Source organism: Macrobrachium rosenbergii, chromosome 33, assembly GCF_040412425.1.
Source record: "Macrobrachium rosenbergii isolate ZJJX-2024 chromosome 33, ASM4041242v1, whole genome shotgun sequence".
Taxonomy (NCBI): domain Eukaryota; kingdom Metazoa; phylum Arthropoda; class Malacostraca; order Decapoda; family Palaemonidae; genus Macrobrachium; species Macrobrachium rosenbergii.
In genome coordinates, this window is record NC_089773.1 from 9,385,972 (window position 1) to 9,407,793 (window position 21,822).

Genomic DNA, 21,822 nt, shown 5'->3' on the forward strand with positions numbered 1-21,822 from the left:
GGCTATGTAATTGAAGCAACTATCTTAACAGGAAAGGGGAGAGGGAGAGGAAGTGAGAAAGAGAGTAGAGGGGACGTTAGGGAGGAGAAAGAGGAAAATAGTGAGGAGAGTTGGTGAGAGAGAGACTTTATTGGTCGTCATTCAAAGTATTCCAGGGCAGTGCGTGATTGGTCAGCTAGTATATATATATATATATATATATATATATATATATATATATATATATATATATATATATATATATATATATATATATATATAATATAAAATTTTTGTGGTTGGGTGGGTTGAGCGCTTGATATTTCTCGAAGATGGTTATTATTTAAGATTAAATTTTTCGGGGGTTATCAACTATTGGTCATTTATTTACATTTTTTCTGTAGTCTCTCCTTCCATCGTTAGTTAATTATGATAGAAAAGCCTTGAACTCCAATTATCCGGTTCCTCGGACATCGGCAGTGAGTGAGAAAATGTGGCAAACGTTTATTGTACTTTACAGTGAACATTTTCTACAACTTGTAAATAAAATTGTCAGTCTAAAATTCTATTCACAATTTGTGAATGAAAAGTAGTTGGTAGGCCAGGTCGATGCTACGTGAGTCTCTCTCTCTCTCTCTCTCTCTCTCTCTCTCTCTCTCTCTCTCTCTCTCTCTCTCTCTCTCTCTCTCTCTCTCTCTCGTATCATTATTTGGTGAAAACATTTTCTCTCGAATAGGGAATAATTTCAAGCATGGTCAAATATGAAGTTTCACAGTTATTGGTATTTATGTGATCATTTTCATATAATATTCAGTTGGTTTGGTCCTGGTGATGAGAATAGTATTAATGCCACAGTATAATTTTCGTCATAATCATTACCTGAAGAAGAACACGTACTACCAACGCTCATTTCACAGAACATTAAAAAGTTTTCCAATTTCCTTTTTGCTCTTAAAACTCTTCTGAAGCCTTCCCCCTTGATAGGGGTAGAGAAGACAGTTTGCGTTAACATGAAGGCGGTTTCATGAACACTCAAACGAAACCGCTTGGAGAATTTTGATGGGGCATTCTCCTACGCCCAGACGTAGCCAGGGATCGTTATAAAGGTTATTGTTTTCGGGATAGCCTTAGACTCCTAAATTGAAAATCCTGCTCCCTACTTTATTAAATTTCGGAGTTTTAGCCAGTACCTTGATTGGTTCGTTGGCAATTACTACTCACGGATTTCTTTAATGGCTAAACTTGGTGCACGGTTTGACCGAATTGGTTTTGGGGTCGTTTCTGTAAGATTCTGGCAGGAAATTGGGTGAAAGTCTGATTGCTGTCAGGCTGTTTTGTGTTGGAGACAACGTTTGTTGCACTGGTTAATCTGGGAGGGGTCGTTCTCATGAAAAATTCCCCATAGGGGCTAGCGTCATCAGTACACCTCATGCGGCGCACTGTATGATTTACTTAAGGTCTTTGCGGCATCCCTTCGGCCCCTAACTGCAACCCGTTTCATTCCTTTTACTGTACCTCCATTCATGTTATCTTCCATTTTCCTTTCCACCCTCGCCCAAGAATTGTTTCTTAGTGCAACTGTGAGGTCTTCCTGCTGTTAACACCTTTAAAACCCTTTTTATTAACTTCCATTTCAGCGCTGAATGCCCTCGTGGGTTCCAGCGCTTGACCTTTGGCCAAATTTTAGGTTTCAATTTTCAGTTCGATAAATAGTGCAATAGATCACTGGCTGCCAGGCTTGCCCTGAAATTATAGGCCATGGAAATTGAAATGAAAAAGTGAGTTGACAAAAGTACCCATTTAGTGAGAGGTTAATTATACGAAAGGTAATTTACTTGTAAAATTATTAATTAATTTTGTACTCACAATTTTATAAATATATTAAACTCCCGTGAAAATGTTAAAAGAAGTATTCTACATGAAGAAATATGTTTTGATATTACAAAGATAGCTAGGATTATTTTCATGATAAAACCAGGAGAATTGCAAATTACAATCGACAGGCTTCAATCTCCGCCATTTACTTCGGAACGAAGAATTGACAGGCGATGCCTTGCATGCAATACACGTTTTGCAATTGCCAGATCAGGCACGCATTTTCTATGATGTTTCGAATTGGCGTTTCTCTCTTATTTGCTTACTCCGATCTCTCTACAGTTCCCGATATGTTTACCCCGAGTAAATAACAGGTTGGAAGGAATGAAGGATTCACGCGAATTCGAAATTTTGCAGATGGGAATTGTTGAATTCAGTGGCCTCCAGATTGGCCTTATCCATTGCATTGAAGTCGAATCGAAGTAGAATTTTGATCTGACGGTTTTAGGGATTAGTAGGAAGGTTCCCCATTTTAAATGTTCGTTTTCATGGGAAGGGAAAGATTGCAGTAAGAACTAGACAACATTTTCTCTTGAAAGTAAGTGCTTGAAATATTTTATTTTCGATGAAATCGTTTCTTCCAAAGAAAAAATTTCTGTAATTCATTCAACAGAAACTCCGGGAACGACGAGTCTTAAGGTTTTGAAGGGCTGCGTTAGACGCGGGGCGGGGTGGGGGTGGGGGGAGGCTAGTCAAAGCACCCCTCAAAATCAGTTGTAATTAATTTTGATGTACATCAGACAAGCTAATGAAAAAGAGTTCATTTAGCCACAGTCATTGCAGATATGTATTTCTTAAATTGCAGGTCTCCTGTAAAGAGGGTTTAAGATGTATGCATAATGCTATTTAAATGTGATTGGTTCCCCACTTTGGGGCAGTCTAAGACCATCTTTGCAGGAGAGTTGCAACTTGAGAATATATATCTGCAATGACTGTCGCTCAGTGAACTCTTTTTTTTTCATTAGTTTGATTGATGTATGTCAAAGTAATTAAAATGATTTTAAGAGGTACGTTGACTAGCGCCCCCCCCCCTTCCCCGTCTAACGCAGCCCTTCCAGAACTTGAAACTCTGTTGACTGTACACAAGTTTAAGCTTTCATATCTTTTGTACGCGAGATGTAATACAAATCTCTGCTAGCTCCCGGACTAGCAAGGGTGGTTACAGTTTGAGGAACCTGTGATGATATATTAGCCGAGGTATAGTGAACTAAATATGAAACGATAATAGTGGCTTATTTTTTTGGTAATATGAAAATGTCACGGTGCATTTAACATATATATATATATATATATATATATATATATATATATATATATATATATTATTGTGTGTACATACATACATTTACACAGCAGTTCAGTAGAAACACATTCAGAATTAAATAATTGTCGAGGATTTTCCAGGGAAGCAACACCGAAAGCTACGGTTCCATTATAAAAAGAAAAAAAGATACGATACTCAAAAGAAGTCATTCCTTTACCATCCCAGAGACACGCCTGTAAAAAAAAGAAACATTATATACAGACAGATAAATAATAAATCAGAATAGACTGACTTTCTGAAAACTTCCGAATTAAACCCAACACCCCTTTTCTAGAACGGAGAGAAATTTATACAGATACTTTCGCCAGGAGCTTTGAACACACTAGTGTTTGACGGTGGACGTTTGTTTGAGTTTCAGCTCTCCACGCCCAATTAAACTCGGCCGTCGGTTGTAAAAGTGTGTAAAAGAGCCGTGTTTGTTATGTTTCACTGCGTTCGCATCCGCTTGTTGTTTACGGAAAAAGGGACGGGTTGATGCTGAAGGTTTTGTTAGGCCGGAGCTTGAAATAGGTAGGGGACGGGGTTTTTCTGGTCCTTTTTTTTTTTTTTTTTTTGCACGTTCGTTGCCCCGTAGAAATGGGTTAGGTGGTATTTTACTCTATGTATATATGTATGTATATATATAATATACATATACATATATATAATATATAAATTTTATCACATACACAGTTGTTCTGTGCATTAGTACAATTACTAACAGGGACCTCATTCAAACTGGATGGTATCCAGTGGAGATATTTATTAAAAAAAAGTTACAAGCTTTCTAGGACAAACTTGAGAATGAGGACTATTTGTCCTAGAAAGCTTGTAACTTTATTTTTGAATGAACATCTCCACTAGATACCTACCATCCAGTTTGAATGAGGTCCTGTTACTATATAAACACCAAGAAGCAACACCAGTAATAAAACAAGTACTACTATCACTGGAGAATATGTAATGGTGTACCCCAATACTTGACCTGTTTAACATATATATAAAAATAACAACAATAATAAGATGAACGTTTAATCATCCATGTAAATTAGGAAATTCGCCGTGCAGACTTGGAATCTGAAATATGAATGTGAATGAACTGAAACATTGGCTTATCAGAAACACACCTTTATTATTATAATATATACTGCATATATGTAAAAACACATGTGCATTTACATATACATATATAATATATATATATTAAATAGTAAAGGTGTGTTTCTGATAAGCCAATGTTTCAGTTTATTCACAGTAACAATTTATACTCAGATTCAAAGTCTTCCTGGTGAACTTTCCTAATTTACATGGATAATTAAACGTTTATCTCATTATTTTTCCAGTTTTTTTATTTCTTAAACCGGTCAAGTATTGGGGTACGCAATCCTATATTTTCCAGTAATAGTCGTATTTGTTTTATTGCTGGCGTTGCTGCTGAGTTATTTGTGTACCCCTCTATATCTGCAAACGTAACTCGCATATGACCGAAAAAATATTGCTTGCAATGCCTTCGAAAAATATTGCCGTGATCATTATGAATATTCTTCGGGGAAATAACCCCGAGATAAGGTATCATCTCCTCACGGGAGTGATAAGCATCTTCGTTGCATGAGAGAGAGAGAGAGAGAGAGAGAGAGAGAGAGAGAGAGAGAGAGAGAGAGAGAGAGAGAGAGAGAGAAAATCTCATTCTCGAGGCATAGAGGGGGACTTGGCAGTATGATTAGCATGGTAACAACCTTAACATGATTAACTCTTGGTGCAAGTTGATAGGGAACTTTTTCCGCTCGTTGCCTGGGCGACCATTCACAACTGTGTGTTTTGGATGCTTAGCCATCTTGCTGCGCTCGCGCGCTCCGTTCAGCGTTCTTCGTAGTTCGCGTTTCCTTCGAGTCATAGACTCTCTCTCTCTCTCTCTCTCTCTCTCTCTCTCTCTCTCTCTCTCCTTGATTTATCCTATCATTTGATTCCACCGCTTACATTTTTGTTGGCTTGTTCATAATTTCAGTTTGCATTTCCTTCTAGTTCTCTCTCTCTCTCTCTCTCTCTCTCTCTCTCTCTCTCTCTCTCTCTCTCTCTCTCTCTCTCTCTCTCTCTCGTTTGCTACTGATTTCTCCTGTCAATATGGTTTCACGTCTTGTATTTTTCATTTACATGTTTTGCAATTAATCTAGCATAATTTTTATTTTTGAAAATTCAACTTAATTAAAATATATGTAAAATAAATATAAGTAACAACAAACCCTTTGGGCCAGCCCCGCAAGAGCTGATAATCAGGCCAGTGGTATGGTAAAACTATTTTAATAACAATAATAACCATAATCATAATTTCAGATAATTCTTGATTTTCATTTTGAGAACTGGATTCAGAGCCATCGAGCTGGTTCCCTGAATAAAGATTCCCTCCAATAAAACAACTTAGTGGCCGCTGCCACATCCGTACTTCACGTACTGAATTGTGAACGAGAACCCTCTTTGCATAAATGAAACTAATGCAACGCCTGCTAAATTGTGGATGGACCCCTGTGCATAAGTAAGACATGGGATCTCTCCCAGATAGTGACCCCAAGGATTTTCGCAGGTCGTTAATTATGACTGATATTTCTTTGGGGTCATTATCTTTATGATACTTAGTCTTTTGTTTATGTTTTGGGGTCATTATCTTTATGATACTTAGTCTTTTATGTTTTGACGGTCATCCCCAACGGGCTTGTACTAAACACGCCGCAAAGGTGGACACATACCGGGTTAAAATTTTTGGGGGGTTGCTATCTAGGAAAGATCCAAAAAAATGCACAAAAACTGTATCTCATTCGATTTCGCGCTTCCTGGCTCCTCTTTCTTGCCCTCTGTTCCAGCACTGTGTAGCACACTTTAAGGCTTGGCACTGGAATACCCAGCTCTGTATTCATCTCAGTGCCAAGAAAAAAAAATGGAGATTAGGCCTCTTGGGGACACTCCATTCAAAATATTAAAAACGAGCCGTGAAAGGTACCTCATGGGTGGTCAGGAAATTCTTTCACATTAAGGGAAAAGTTTGATTTTATATATATATATATATATATATATATATATATATATATATATATATATATATATATATATATATATATATATATATATATATATATATATATATATATATATATATATATATATATATATATATATATATATATATATATATATATATATATATATATATATATATATATATATATATATATATATATATATATATATATATAATGTGTGTGTGTTACAGGGAATCTGTGAAATCCACGAAATCCCTGGGGATCAGATGTCCCCAAATGCACTTTTTGGTACCCCAGGGGCTAGTACTAAGCACGGCGAAACAGTGTAGGTGAATCACTGTTTCGCCGTGTTTAGTACCAGCCCCTGAAGGGTCAAATGTTTCTAAGCTAATTGATCATTTTACAGATTTCCCTTGGGACCTCTGATTTCTGGTATTCCCTGTGACATACATATCTATCTTGTCTATCTACCTGGGTATATATATATTTGTGTGTGTAACTGAATCACGAAGATATGGAACGTGATGAATGCATAAATAAAGGCAGATGCCACGAAGGAAAATGAAACAGAGAGGTTGCTAGGCCTTTCAACGCAACGGTTATCAGTCTCTCTCTCTCTCTCTCTCTCTCTCTCTCTCTCTCTCTCTCTCTCTCTCTCTCTCTCTCTCTCTCTCTCTCTCTCTCTCTCTCTCTCTCTCTCTCTCAGTATACAGACTCTTACCTTCCTGAGTTGTTGTAGCGTAGATCTTCTCACCCTTCTCTTTTGCGCATAAACTCGCGCGTTCTGGAGTGATATTGCAGATTCTCTCTCTCTCTCTCTCTCTCTCTCTCTCTCTCTCTCTCTCTCTCTCTCTCTCTCTCTCTCTCTCTCACCGTTGTGTGTTTGTGTACAATAAAGCATCCTCTTCATAAAGACTGTCTTTTCCCCTGCACTCTCTCTCTCTCTCTCTCTCTCTCTCTCTCTCTCTCTCTCTCTCTCTCTCTCTCTCTCTCTCTCTCTCTCTCTCCCCGTTTGCGTGTGTAAAGCAAATCACCCTTTTAATAAAGCCTATCTTTTGCCATGCATGCTCTCATTTATTGAGGCCTCACTCCGTTTCGTCGTTCTTTTTCCGGAATGATTTCAGGCCCATTAGCTCCCTTTGGCGCCCCCCGCCCCCTCCGCCCCCTCCGCCCCAGCTGAGGACGCGGTGCGGTGGGTCAAGAATCCGCACACTGACGATGGCTGGGGCACGTCGTGGACAAGTCTCCCAGAGACTTCCAGTGTGAGCCCTGCGCTCGTGGTTGGTGGGTGTAAGCGCTCCCAGTTCCCCGAAGAAGGTATCGCCCTTCGCGCACCTCGGCTTCGAGTTGACCACCGCGATGAATTTAGAGACGCTGTTTACTTTTATATCTCGATGAATCTGCAGAGACGTTGATTACGTTTATATTAGTGTGCTTCTCGCTTTAATATTCATCGAATTGGCAGCGTCGTCGGTACAGATTGAAAGTTGTTTTAAAACAAAGGTATCGCTCGTCGCTTAGCTCGTTTTTGGGTTGTCGTCTCGAATTTACGAGACGTTGATTATTACGTTCATATTAGTGGTGCTTCTCTCGCTCTTGATGTATTTCGAATTGAAAGTTATTTTAAAACATAACAGGAGTTTAATTTAGAAGAGATGAACTTGCTTCATGAATAAATGACAATCTTGCTTTCAGATTATTTCGCAGTAATGAAACAAAGTTTGGCAGAAAAATTTTCGAGAAAATTGCAATGAATGTTTATTAGGCTAACTGACGAGTTAATTAATGTTATATTAAGAAGTAATGATGAAGCACTGCCTGACTGGAAAACAACTTAATAAACAGTTTCTGACAGACAAGCGTGACTGACAGTTTTTTTTATATTTTTACATTTCATGATTCGCATTGGTTTCCAAGACGAAAAACAAAATTGAATATTTCCTCAAAGTTGTTTCCGAAGGAGGCATTCTCGATTTGTGTGATGCATAATTCATGTTGCTCCATATAAAAAAATACGCTTCGTAAACTTCCTTATTTGACTCCGGTATATCAAGAAAAGTTGTCAAGTTTGATGTTTTCTAACTGATTCTGTTTTTATTTGCGTGTTTTTTTCTAATTGATTTTGTTTTGTATTTGCGTCATTGTGATGCTAAGACTTGAAAAGTTTATGATGCAGTGATACGTAACTGATTTACACAGGCAAGGTTTTTTTTTTCCTTTTTTTTTACAAACATGTTTTCAGCGATTCAGATGAAAAAGTCATGAATTTTTCTTGCTGATATTTTATGCTATCATACTGAGAATGTGCTAGAAATTTACTGATGCTGTGATGCATAATTTCCATCGGTCAGGAAAGGATTCTTCCAGATTTGTGTGCATACGTGTTCTAGGGACGAGTGCAATTGTGTACTGGCTATAATGATGGTAAATCCTGAGTAATATTTTCCTAGCATTGTTACGGAAATGTTTCATAAGACATGAATATATATAAAAAAATTACATTTATATTGGTTTTTATTAACCATGAAAGAAAAATCGTTAGTTGACTTTTTGCTTTAAAAACGCAATAAGAAATGTAATGTTCAACAGTAAAATGAAATCGTCGGGTATAGTATTTCCCTTTCAGAACCAAAGATACTTGATTTATTGGACTTGGGAAAAGTATAAAGGAAACTGCAAGGTAATTATCAACATTGAAAACAGTTTTTATTTTACTTTCTCATTACACTCTCACTTTTAAAAAAATAAATTGTGCAAACAATGTGATTCTTTTAATGACGAAAATTGAATTAATATTGTATCTGGATTAGGTGTTGTTTTAGATATCGGGAAATAGCTTTGTTAATACTCTTGTCAAGGAATGAAAAAAAATTGTAAAAGAATTTTTATTTCAAGTGTTTCAGTTTTGTATTAATTTTCTGTCGTTTAGATGAATACGGGGATAGTAACTTGTAGTTTTAATTTTTGTAAATTATTGTAAAGGTTAAAAAGTTCTTGACTTGCCTTTTACAGTTTTCCATTTTTAAAAAATATGTTTTGTTTTTCCTCAGGGCTTTTCGAAATTAGTGGAACATTTTTGATTCTTGTTTTTGAGTATCTTTCATATAATGTCTTTTATAAAGTGGTTGTATCGATATTCTTGTATGAAGTAGTATTTATGTACATTTTACTGAATATTCACATTCTTATATATAATAAAAAGGTTATGCTTCTATAGTCTTGTATCAAGCAGTATATATTATTTATATTTTACTGAATATTTCAACTCATTGAAATTCAATACCTCTTCACTTCCTTGTATGAATTATTTATACAACGATTTTATTCAATACAATTAAGTGCGTTTGATCTCGCTCCCTCACTTTTATATAGTTATTTTCTGTCCTCATTATTATCCAAGTTTCTCGTTCCCCGATCGTGAAAGCATTGGAGGTGGGAGGAGTTAGGGGGTGTGAGGGTGGGAGGGGTAGGTACTTTAGGAGAAGGGGAGGGGGAGAGAACGTTCTATTTTCAGGAGAAGCGTCGAGAGAGAGAGAGAGAGAGAGAGAGAGAGAGAGAGAGAGAGAGAGAGAGAGAGAGAGAACCCAGACGCCATTCTTTGTGTCTGGTGTGTTACTCTTTGCTGTGGTTAGATTTCGTTTTTCCTCCGGACTGCCTGGGATCTCACGGGTCCTGTTTCGTGGTTTGTTTGTTTGTGCTTGTTTGGTTCGTTCCTGCTTGGTTTGGTGGTGTTTTTTTGTTTGGTTTCTGCTATTTATTCCTGTTGTATTTTGTTTGTGTCTGTTTGGGTAGTCCCTGATTTGTTTGGGTACTTTTTTTTTGTGTGAATTATTTTTGGTTTTGTTTTGATTCTCTTCTGCAAGTTGATTATTTGCCATGGTTTGAACTCGTCTTTTTGTCTTTTGTTATAATTTTCATCCTCGCATTTAATTTGTTAATATAGTTTTTGATTTTCATTTTATATTTCGCCATTCATATTTTACTTTTTGTGTTTACACATTTTATTTCCCCCTTTTACTGTTATTTTTATTTATTTTTTTTTTGCCTTTCAGTGTTTTTGGGCCTGTTTTCGCTTTTCAGCAGACAGCTCTAGTCTTGGTTAGCTGTTGTGCGCTTGTAAGTGCTGTTGTTTTATTTAATTTTTATTTTTGTTTATTTATTTATTTTTTTTGCATTTTTTGTGTCTGGGTAGGTGTCATTTGGTTATATTTTTCATGTCTTATTACCTTTTTCATAGGGTTATATTTATCATTTTTCTATTGCTTCTATAAAAATTGCTTTTCTTAGACATATGCGCTCCTTAGTTAAGCTAATGACATACGTGACCAGCATTTGTTTCCGTTACCTTCTGTTGTCTAAGGCTAGATTTTGCCTGTTCAGACATTTTCTCCTGTTAGTTTCTGGGTTACGAAATCTGTCGAAAATCAAACGCTGAGTTTTCCTCTGTTTTGCCGTTGTTATGTCAGTATTGTTCTTTCCTTTGTCTCTCTTGATGTGCATTTTCCATGGTGTTGGAACTGAACTCACAAAGACGTTTTGCAACTGCCAAAAAGATAAAAAAAAAAATCGAATCAAAAAGCGTGATGCCAAGGGACTGTGACAGTGTTTTGTGCTGGGAACTGATCGATGTGTATTTTATCCGGGCTGGAGAAAGGCAATCACAGCGTAGTTTGGAATGGGAAATCTTTATTTATTTATTTAATTTTATTTATTGGGAATGTCCTTTGTACTGCGACGGGTCGTCTCTGTTGCAAGGGTCTCCTTATTTATTTATTTATTTTATTTACCTATTAGGATTGTTCTCTTTACTAAAGGGGAGTACCCTTTATTGCAAGGATCACCTTGTTATATATAAAGTGTTTGCCTTTCATTGCAAAGTTGCCTTTATTGTAATGGAATATTTGTTATGACCAGTAGCAACTTTTGCATAGGTCATTTTTTATGTTGCAAGAACTCCATTTTCTGGAAAGGGTAATTTTTCGGTATGGAATACACATTATAAAATGGCGTTCTTGTATTGGAAGGTTCTTCCACGAAGTGATCTCATTTTTTTATTACTCTTCTTTATCAGAAGAAATTTAATTATGAAGAGTTGTTGATTTTGTAGACCTTTTGATTTGGAGTCATATTATGGAGGCTGCAGTATGGTTTTTTATTTTGAGGATTTTTAAAAAAACTGTTTCCATCATGAGGACCCCTACACCCATTATACACTTCTCTTTGATTCAAACCGCTCATCATTTTTTAAGATTCATGTGTATTTTTAAGATCATTGTCATAAAAAAAATCATATTCATTGTAGGCACTTCATTGAATAGGTCTTCTTTATTGTGAATGTCATTATCATTATAATGATGTTCAGCTTGAGATGCTCTTCAGTTCAAGGGTCACATTTTTAATGGATATGTTTTTCTGAGGGTCATCCTGAAACCATTTTCATTTTGGGCATCTGTATTTTGAAGGTCATGTTCATTGTAGCAATCTTATTGAGGCTCTGTCCATCATTATTTTAATGACCACATTTACTGAAAAGATCAATTTTACCATGAGGACACCTTTTAATCTTGAGGAGTCTTTGTTTTGAAGAAATTCTTATATATAGGGTCATTCTCATTGTGAATCGCCGTCAGTGCACCTCATCCGGTGTACAGTAGGCATTACTAAAGTTTCTTTGCGGCGTTCCATTTGGCCCCTAGCTGCAACCCCTTTCATTCCTCTTACTGTACCTCCGTTCATGGTATTTTTCTTCCATCTTGCTATCCACCTCTCCTAACAATTGATTCATCGTGCAATTGCTTTGAGGTTTTCTTCGTGTTACGCCTTTCTAACCTACCTAATCACAATTTCCTTTCCAGCGCTGAATGACCTCATAGGTCCCAGTGCTTGGCCTCTGGCCTAAACTCTATATTCCAATTCCATTGTGAATGCTGTGTGTTGAACATAGAGAGAGACGTCTGCCTTGAGAACGACATCAGTCGTTTTTGAACCCCTCTTGGAAATCGGCTGTATTTTGAAGGGTGTCTATAAATCGTGAACCGCTGTTTTGGGGGATTTCATATTCTTGAACGGTTGTTTGGGGGATTTCATATTCTTTAACGGTCTTGTTCAAAAAGTGCTCTTAATTATTTATGCCCTCCTTAGATTTGTACTCTAGTGCTTTGAGAGTTCTCTCTCTCTCTCTCTCTCTCTCTCTCTCTCTCTCTCTCTCTCTCTCTCTCAATTTATTGCCTACACCAACATCTAGGTTTTTTCTCTTATTTTATGGCCAGTGTTTGTATTGTTAATTGTTTATAATATTCTCTCTCTCTCTCTCTCTCTCTCTCTCTCTCTCTCTCTCTCTCTCTCTCTCTCTCTCTCTCTCTCTCTCTCTCATGTGACATTATTCATTTTGATGGTCATCTTTATATGGTGGGGGTTTTTTAACTCTATATATCTTTTATTTGATGGACCTAGACATTGCGACGCCAGTTTTAGTAACCATTAATCAGTCAATCAATCTTTTATTTGATGGTCCCGCTTTATTTCCCATAACTTCCATTTTCATTAGCCCTAACTTTCTTCCCTCCTTTTCTTCTTTATTATTTTCTTTCTTATTTTCTTATTTTCCTCCTTTTCTTTCTTATTTTCTTTACTGCATTCATTCCCTGGATTTTCCTTTTTGCGGTTTCTTTGATGGAACAAATGTCGTTTTCATGAACAAGGAAACAAGCGTTTCTGCTCGTGGTATCAACCTTGTCCAGAGAAATTTTTGGCTGTATTAGCGGACTCTCTCTCTCTCTCTCTCTCTCTCTCTCTCTCTCTCTCTCTCTCTCTCTCTCTCTCTCTCTCTCTCTTCCTTTTTATATTTTTATCGAAATCTTATGAAGACAAAAAGTGGCTATTAATTTCCAAGATCTTTTTGAACCTTTTTTTTTTATGAAATTTCATGATGACCAAAAATATCAATATTATTCTAGTATTTATTTTTTTTTTATTTATGTACATCCTTATTCTCTTTGCTAACCTTTTATTTGTTTATGAAACCTTTTAGTCAATTCCAGCAGTGGTTTCCTTTCAAGTTGAAAATAGACTTGATATTCTGGTTCAAAAAGTTTCATATATGTATCGAATTTTTTTTTAATGAAAAATTAGCATTACTTTTTTTTGAGCATAATTCTTGCACAGTATCCTTTTAAACGATGTAAGAAACAAAACTGGTTTAACTAAGTGGCTGTATTGTAGTGGCGAGGGTTACCTCTGTACTCTTATGCTTTTAAATGCCTAGGGTAACACTCTGGTTTCAAGCCTTGAAATCCCAAAAGAAAAGAATGAAGAAGTTCTCTTGTCGTGGCGGGATTTGAAACACATCCAAAATATTGGGACACAGAAGTATGGAGGTCGGTGCGACCACAGTGAAGCATAGGGTTGGTTACTGTGGCCTACAGAATCTTTATATTAATGTAATGATATACAAATGATTACATTGCGTATGTTTACGTGAAGGCTATTTTCGAGACAGGTTCATTACTCTTAAGTGCCTTGTTATTTTCACGTGAAGTGATTCTAGATAGAAACGTACTCGTCAGAAGCTATGTTTATTATCTAAACATCGCCTAGTGAAAGATTATCAGGAGCGAAACTGGAATGGGAATCGTGCTCTCCATCTTGTATAATGCAGTGGATTCCGTGGTGTATTGCCCATGAATTTTGTCAATTTTTCTCCAGTACAACTACGTAAGGAGAGGGTCTTTGATTTTTGTACTTATTGTTTGACTGACATCTCCATGCCGTTTTCTGTGTTCGTCACATAGTAACGATGTCAGTCCTTTTTTAACTGCCTCTCGCGGTGATAGCGTAGCCTACTCAAGAGTTCGTGGATAAGAACAAGTTGTGATTAGCCAGTTTCATTCTCTTTCTTATTTGTCATTTTCATAATTTTTCTCCTTCTAAATAAATCGTTATTCTCTATCGTGCTGGGAACAGTCTTCGTTCTACTTTTTTTTTTTTCTTTTTTTTTTTTTTAGTTTTGCCGTCTTCGTCCTTAACTACTAGGCACCTTCCTGATCTCTATCGGCTCGTTAACTGGTTCTGTCCTATCCCCGCGTCGTGATGTTCTTCATTTTCTGCTTATTAACTTGCAGGCGACTTCCTGTTCTCTATCGGCTCGTTAACTGGCTCTGTCCTATCCCCGTGTCGTAGTGGTCTTAATTTCCTTCCCCCTCTTACCCAACTTCCAGCTTACGTGTGATCCTTAGTCAGGTGGGAGACTGTCTTTGTTCTGTCCCTCCCGCATTAAAAGTCGATACTCAGAGGCGAGAGGAAGTTGGACAGCTCTCCAGACACACTTGTCGCCATCCGTGATGATATCATATAGAGGAGGAGGAGGAGGAGGAGGAGGAGGAGGAGGAGGAGGAGGAGGAGGAGGAGGAGGAGGAGGAGGAGGAGGAGGAGGAGGAGGAGGAGGAGGAGGAGGAGGAGGAGGAAACAAGTTTTAGAAATTTTGTTGGAAACTTCGACATCTGCAATTAATCCAGTTATAAACTATTTAAAAAATTGTAATTTAATGGACAATATAAAAAAAACTATAAGTAAAAACAAATCATTCGGGCCAGCCTTGTTAGAGCTGATAATCAACTCAGTAGTCTGGTAAATCTGGTTTTAATAATAATAATAATACTCGAATAGTAACGAAAATTGTGGTTTATTTCACTACCACCCTGGTGCTACCAGTGTTAGCGTTAGTACCAATAATGTAGTTTTTAAAACAGCTTAGATGTGTGTTTATATAGTAGTAATCATGGTATTAATAGGTGTTGCAGGGCTGATAACATTTTGCAATAATAGTGTCAGTAATAGTTATCACATTACTATACCATCAGCCCAATAGTTACACTAGGGATATCTGAGGTCTCATTAATTAAAATTTCTTTACTTCTAAATGAACTTACTATATTGAAAATAAATTTATCGAAAAATTATTTCATAATCGATGTCAAATTTACGATGCAACATAATCTATCGTTGTTTGAAGAAGACCTTTTTAAAATACGTATGTCCTACTCTGCCCACAATCTTATTTCTAATGTTTTTTTACGAATTTTGGTTGCCCTGTCTCTATGAATGAGATGTAGTACTGAAGTAGTTTAACCAGACCACTGAGCTGATTGTAAATGGTATGACGGTATTGAAAGAAGGAAGCGATTTACAGATCAAAGTGCAAGGGACTGGGGAAGAATAATTTGTAGATAGAGGAGGAACTTATCAATAAAGGGAAAAGAGTTTAGGAGTAGCAGTAGTCAGCGTAGCTGAGGAAAATGGTCAGTGAAAAGGAGGAAAAGTTTTGGGAAAACGAATTAATCCGGAACTGATGATTGTCAACGATAAAGAAAGAAACTTTGAAAAGTGAAAATGGTCTACAAAAAATGAGTAGGTTTTCTGAAAGCCGCTGTGGAAAAATATAAAAAAAAGATAAAATAAAAAGACTCACAAACAAAATGTAAAATGCACAGAAGGTAAAAGAGAAAACATCGTAAACAGAAACATCAAAGGAATTCGAAATGAGGGAGATAACAAATAAGAAAAAAAAATATATTTACTAAACATTCAAGAGAAAATTCCCAGGAAACGTCCCCGTGGAAAAGTAAGTGTTCCTTTAGGTCTGAGTGATTAAAGCCGAACGCTGTCTCTTGTGAAGTTCGAATCTGAATCTCTCTCTCTCTCTCTCTCTCTCTCTCTCTCTCTCTCTCTCTTTGCGGGGGAGGGGGTTGGTCCTCACCGCTGAAATAGTGAGCTCTTGGTGGTCTGCTGTACTCCTACATTGCCAGGGATTTCAAAGAGGAAGAGTTTAAAGGTACAGAAGAGGGGAACGCTGGAAGACTGCATTTGGGAGCAGCAAGCAATAGACATTTTTCTTCATTTTGTTTTTTTGACTGAACTTTTCAAACAAGTAAAATAAAGGTGGTGATAGTTTCGTTGTTTTGGTAGAGAAGAGAGAGTGTTCACTGAAGGGAGATTCAGGGAAAAAGTTTAGGGTTTAGGGAGATTCTAGGGACAAAGTTTAGGGTTTAGGGAGATTCTAGGGGAAAAAGCGTAGGGTTTAGGGAGATTCTAGGGAAAAAGTTTAGGGTTTAGGGAGATTCTAGGGAAAAGTTTAGGGTTTAGGGAGATTCTAGGGAAAAAGTTTAGGGTTTAGGGAGATTCCAGGGAAAAAGTTTAGGGATTAGGGAGACTCTAGGAACTTATCCCTGTAGGGGGTTATTGCCGTCAGTGCACCTCTTTTGGAGCATCGTAGGCATTACTAAAGGTTCTTTGCAGCGTCCCTTCGGCCCCTAGCTGCAACCTCTTTCATTCCTCTTTCTGTACCTCCGTTCATATTCTGTTTATCCATCTCTTGATCCTAAAACGCACATGAGAATCCTCCGTAGATAGGTAGTACCGTCAGTGCACCTCCCGTGGTGAACTGTAGACGTTACTTGAGGTTCTTTGCAGCGTCCCTTCGGCCCTTAGTTGCAACTCCTTTCATTCCATTTACTGCACCTCCGTTCATACTTTCTTCCATCCTTCCACCCTCTCCTGATAATTCCCTCAGGGCGCAATTGCGAGGTTATCCTCCAGTTACGCCTTTCAAACCTTTTTACTCTTCCTTTCAGCGCGGAATGACTTCACAGGTCTCCGAGTTCGACCTTAGGTCTCCGAGTTCGACCTTAGGCCTAAGTTTTATATTCCATTCCTATAGGAGAAACATTCCCTGACACTTACCTGCTCACTTTCTCTCCGAAAAGTCGCCTCATATCCTCGAAAATGTCGAATCGACAAGAAATGTGAAATGGTAAGATGCGTTGTATTTATCCACCGCAAAAGAGGTTTTCGTTTGGTAGAATAGTAAAGGGATGTTCCTTCTCTCTTTTGGCTGTTTCTCTATTTACTTCTTATACCATTCTTTTAGCTTTTCTTTCTTTATTCTCTTAGCTTTTCTTTCTTTATTCTCTTAGCTTTTCTTTCTTAACCGCCGTTCTTTTGTTACTAGTATTTACACGTCCGTTCTGATAAAATAAAGTTTTGAAGAAATGCCCAAATTTAGTCAGGGTAATGATAAATAATATCACTTCATGTGTAAAGGAAAATATAGAATAAGTTCCGGACTTTCAAAGAACGTATTATTCTTACGCAGTACATTCCTTGGAATCCATAAATTCCGGAGAAATTCGTCGTTTATGAATTGAAATCAAGAGTTAGTCTCGCTTTCATTTTTGGGATGTAATTTCCGAACAAAAGTTTTATGGTATAGTCAGTTATTTGAAAGTTAATTTCTAAAAGAAGAAAAGATTAAATTCTAAGAATAATTTCAGAATTAATTTCGGGAAAAAGTATATTAAAATTTAAGAATAATTTCAGAGTTTCTGGAATAAAGAATAAAATTTAAGAATAATTTCAAGAATATCTGAAAAAAAAGAAATTCTAGGAATGATTCCAAAAGTTAGTTTCTGAAAAAAATAGATAAAATCTAAGAAAAATCTCAAGTTAATTTCTAAAAAAAAAAAAAAAAAAATAGAATAAAATCTAAACCTTTGCAATTATGTCTACCGTTTCTGGAGAAAAATGTAATAAACTCGAATGTAAGTCTTCCATTTATGGGAAATAACTTTTGAGCAGCTAAATTTTATTGTAAAGTCATAATTACTTCAACGTTAATTTCTGAAAAAAATCTAATTAAATTTAAACTTGGAACTATGTCTACCATTTTTGAAGAAAACTAATAAACTCTCTAATGCAACGGAATGTAATTTTAAGTATTATGACCGAATATCTCCCCGAGCCAGACATTGGCAAGATGGCAAAGATGGTATGAATTGCACATTGAAGGGAGTTTGGTAGTAACCCGTTTAGTTAAACCACACATGGCGTACCGAACCCTTCTAGGTAATGTATAGAGCTATGAAGATGAACTCTGGACAGTTAATCTCTCTCTCTCTCTCTCTCTCTCTCTCTCTCTCTCTCTCTCTCTCTCTCTCTCTCTCTCTCTCTCTCTCTCTCTCCATACGATCCTTTTTAACGGAATGACAAGTTGTCACACTTATTGGCCTTAAATGACACATTTAGATCAGAGCCCTTAAACTGTTGAAATGGATAATGCCGTCAGTGCACCTCATGCGGTGCAATGTAGGCATTACTTAAGGTTCTTTATAGCGCCTCTTCGCCCTCTAGCTGCGACCCCTTTCATTCCTTTAACTGTACCTCCGTTCATATTCTCTTTCTTCCATCTTCCTTCCCATCCTCTCCTAACAATTTTATTCTTAGTGTTTCAAACCTTTTACTGTCAATTTCCCTGAATGACCTCGTAGGTCCCACCGCATGACCCTTGGCCTAAATTCTATACTCTGTTCTATGTAATTGTTAGTATTAGACTTAACGTTTCCTCCAAATACGAAGTCGAATGGATTCTCCAAATCTGCCTCTCAAATCGGGAAAAGGTACACTCCCTCTATGAACGCTGGCATTCCGCTGCGGTCGCTCAAGGTATGAATAACTCAAGAATGTCACCGAACTAAAGGTTATATGGTTACATTCCCGCAACGCAAAGCTGTCTTAAGAGAACGGTGAAGCACAGATTAAAATGTTGCACTAATATCCATCTCGTTTAATAATAATAATAATAATAATATTTATTACTTATTTATTTATTTTATTTTTTTGTCTATCACAGTCATCCTATTTGACTGGGTGGTTTTTCTGGTTGCATTGCATCCTGCCTCCTTGGGAGGTTGAGTCTGCCTCCTTAGGAGTTGCATCCTGCCTTGGGAGTCCTTGCATCCTGCCTCCTTGGGAGTCCGGGTTGCATCCTGCCTCCTTGGGAGTCTGGGTTGCATCCTGCCTCCTTGGGAGTCCGGGTTGCATCCTGCCTCCTTGGGAGTCCATCACTTTTCTCACTATGTGCACTGTTTCTGGTAGCACACTCTTCTGCATGAGTCCTGGAGCTACTTCGGCATCTAGTTTTTCCAGATTCCTTTTCAGGGATATTATTATTGTTGTTGTTATTATTATTATTATTATTATTATTATTATTATTATTATTATTATTATTATTATTATTATTATTATTCAGAAGATTAACCCTATTCATATGGAACAAGCCCACCACAGGGGCCACTGACTTGAAACTCTTTCAGCTTCCAAAGAACATTAAGGTGTTCATTAGGAAGAAGTAAGAGGAGAGGTGAGGGAAAATAGAGAAAGAAGAGATCTCGCTTATTAATAAAGACAAAAATAAACCAATAGAATAATAAGTATATAAAAATGTATTAAAATGCAAGGAAAACAGTATTAGGGTAGTAATGCAGATTTTATTTGTGCCTGCTTTCATTCAGGTAAATATATTGAAGGGATGATTTACGTTATTCGCGTGAGTACAATGTGAAAACATTATTGCATGTATTTTAGAGCTTCATTATAATTACAAAGTGAAAAAAAAAAATGACGCTGTTCATCTATCTTATGAAAATACTTCCCAGAATTTTTTTTTTAAATAGACATTTAAAAGTAAGATATGCAAAATGCCAATTGCTAATGTGTATCAATTGAGTAGTCCACTGTAGGGGGTTAGTGAAGTCAGTGTGCCTCACGCTCTGCACTGTAGGCATTACTTAATGGTCTTGGCAGCGTCTCGTCACCCGCTAGCTGCAACATTTTTCATTCTTTTTACTGTACCTCCGTTCATGTTCTCTTCCTTCCATCATGGTATCCACTCTCTCTTGAGAAGTGATTCATAGTGCAACTGCTTTGAGGTTTTCCTCCTGTTACACCTTTCAAACCTTTTACTGTCAATTTCCCTTTCACCGCTGAATGATCTCATAGGTCCCAGTGCTTGGCCTTTGGTCTAAATTCTATGTGTTGTTCTGCTCTTCAGAGTGGTACAAATTAGCAAGGAAAATATACGTGAATAGTATGATAATTATTTGCATCCATTCATAAATAATGATAATAATTATAATAATGATAATAAACAGTTGCTAATTTGGATCACTTCAGAGTTGTAAAAACTAGCAAGACAACGTAGCTGAATAGTATTATGATGATTACTGATATTGCACCCATTTATCAATAATAATAATAATAATAATAATAATAATAGTAATAAAAACCAGTTACTAATTTGGGTCACTTGAGAGTTGTGAAAATTAGCAAAAAAAAAGTAGCTGAATAATATTATGGTAATTATTGCACCCATTCATCAATAATAATAATAATAATAATAATAATAATTAATAATAATAATAATAATAATCAATTGCTAATTTTTATCATTTCAGAGTTGTAAAAATTTAGAAGGAAAAATAGCTGAGTAGTATTGTTAAGATTATTATTATTGCATCCATTCATTAATCAGTAATAACAATAATAATAATAATATAATAATATAATAATAATAATAATAATAATAATAATAATAATAATAATAATAATAAAAACGCCAAAAGAAGAAAGAAAGAATAAAGTACGGAGGAGGAGGAGGAGGAGGAGGAGGAGGAGGAGGAGGAGGAGGAGGAGGAGGAGGAGGAGGAGGAGTCCTCCACGAAAAATATATCGGAGTGGTTTTGCCCGTAAATATTCCCCGGGCGCTATTAGGACGTCTGGGGGAAAGGTCCTCGTTTTTGACAAGGAAAGGAGGACCATAAATTGGCGAGAGGTGGCTGAGAGAAGGCCGAGAGATAAACGCTCATTTTTTCCGGGGTCTTGGGGGGGGGCGAAGGGGGTGGGGGGTTTGGAATTGCCGTTCGTAACAATAGACGTTTGAGAGAGAGTGAAAAGATAGAGGACATTCTGGAAACCAAGGAAATATTTTCAAGAAAAGAAGAGAGAGGGGAAAGAAGTAATAAAGGGGAAGGAGTGAAAAATGAAGATTAGGGGAAAAAAGATATTTTCAAAAAAAGGGAGGAAGAGAGAAAAAGTAATAAAGAAAGAGGAATAAAGATATTTTAGATGTGATTATCTAGGTGCGAGTGATAATGTGTGTGTGTGTATTAGTGAGAGGTAGACAGGCATCATGTCAGGCGTGTTAAGCAAACGAAAGAAAGACAGACTTGTGTGTGTGTGTGTGTGAGAGTGTGTGTGAGAGAGAGAGAGAGAGAGAGAGAGAGAGAGAGAGAGAGAATCATGTGTCGGGTATGTAAATTAAGTAAGACAAAGAACCTGTCGAGATACAGAGGTAGGCAAAACTATTGTATTTCTGAGGGAGAGAAATGTGTTACGTTTGGTTCCTCCTCCTCCTCCTCCTCCTCCTCCTCCTCCTCCTCCTCCTCCTCCTCCTCCTCCTCCTCCTCCTCCTCCTCCTCCTATTCCTCTTCTTCTTCTTCTTCTTCTAGAGAGAGAGTTATGCATTTGCAAGAGAGACGTGGACCCGAGTAATGCGCATGTAATTTGAAACGAAACCGTTTGAAGCCAGCGAAGGAGGAAGGAAGTAAAGTAAAAGGAAAGAACCACAGAAAACGCGAAAGAGCAGACGCACGGACAGGAAGGAACCATGACATCGAATAAGCCGTGACTCAGACCCAGATCGCACGTCTATCAATATTTATTGAGAAATCAAGGGCTCCATCGGATTACGTCCGAGTCAGCTGTATGATGGATGCGTGTTTTCGTGAGCGAGGTCCGTTTGTC

General features: G+C 37.1%; 1 protein-coding gene across 6 annotated transcripts in view; it reads left to right on the forward strand.

The window, feature by feature from the left end:
- Window positions 1-21,822, forward strand: part of LOC136855905 (uncharacterized) — a 174,632-nt gene that overhangs the window by 42,653 nt on the left and 110,157 nt on the right. For 2 of the 6 annotated variants that reach the window (XM_067133351.1, XM_067133354.1), the window contains exon 3: window positions 10,242-10,305. The exons of the other annotated variants lie outside the window; for them this stretch is intronic. The gene's annotated coding sequence lies outside the window, so the exon portion shown is untranslated. The remainder of the gene's footprint in view (window positions 1-10,241; window positions 10,306-21,822) is intronic. 6 annotated transcript variants of the gene reach the window in all.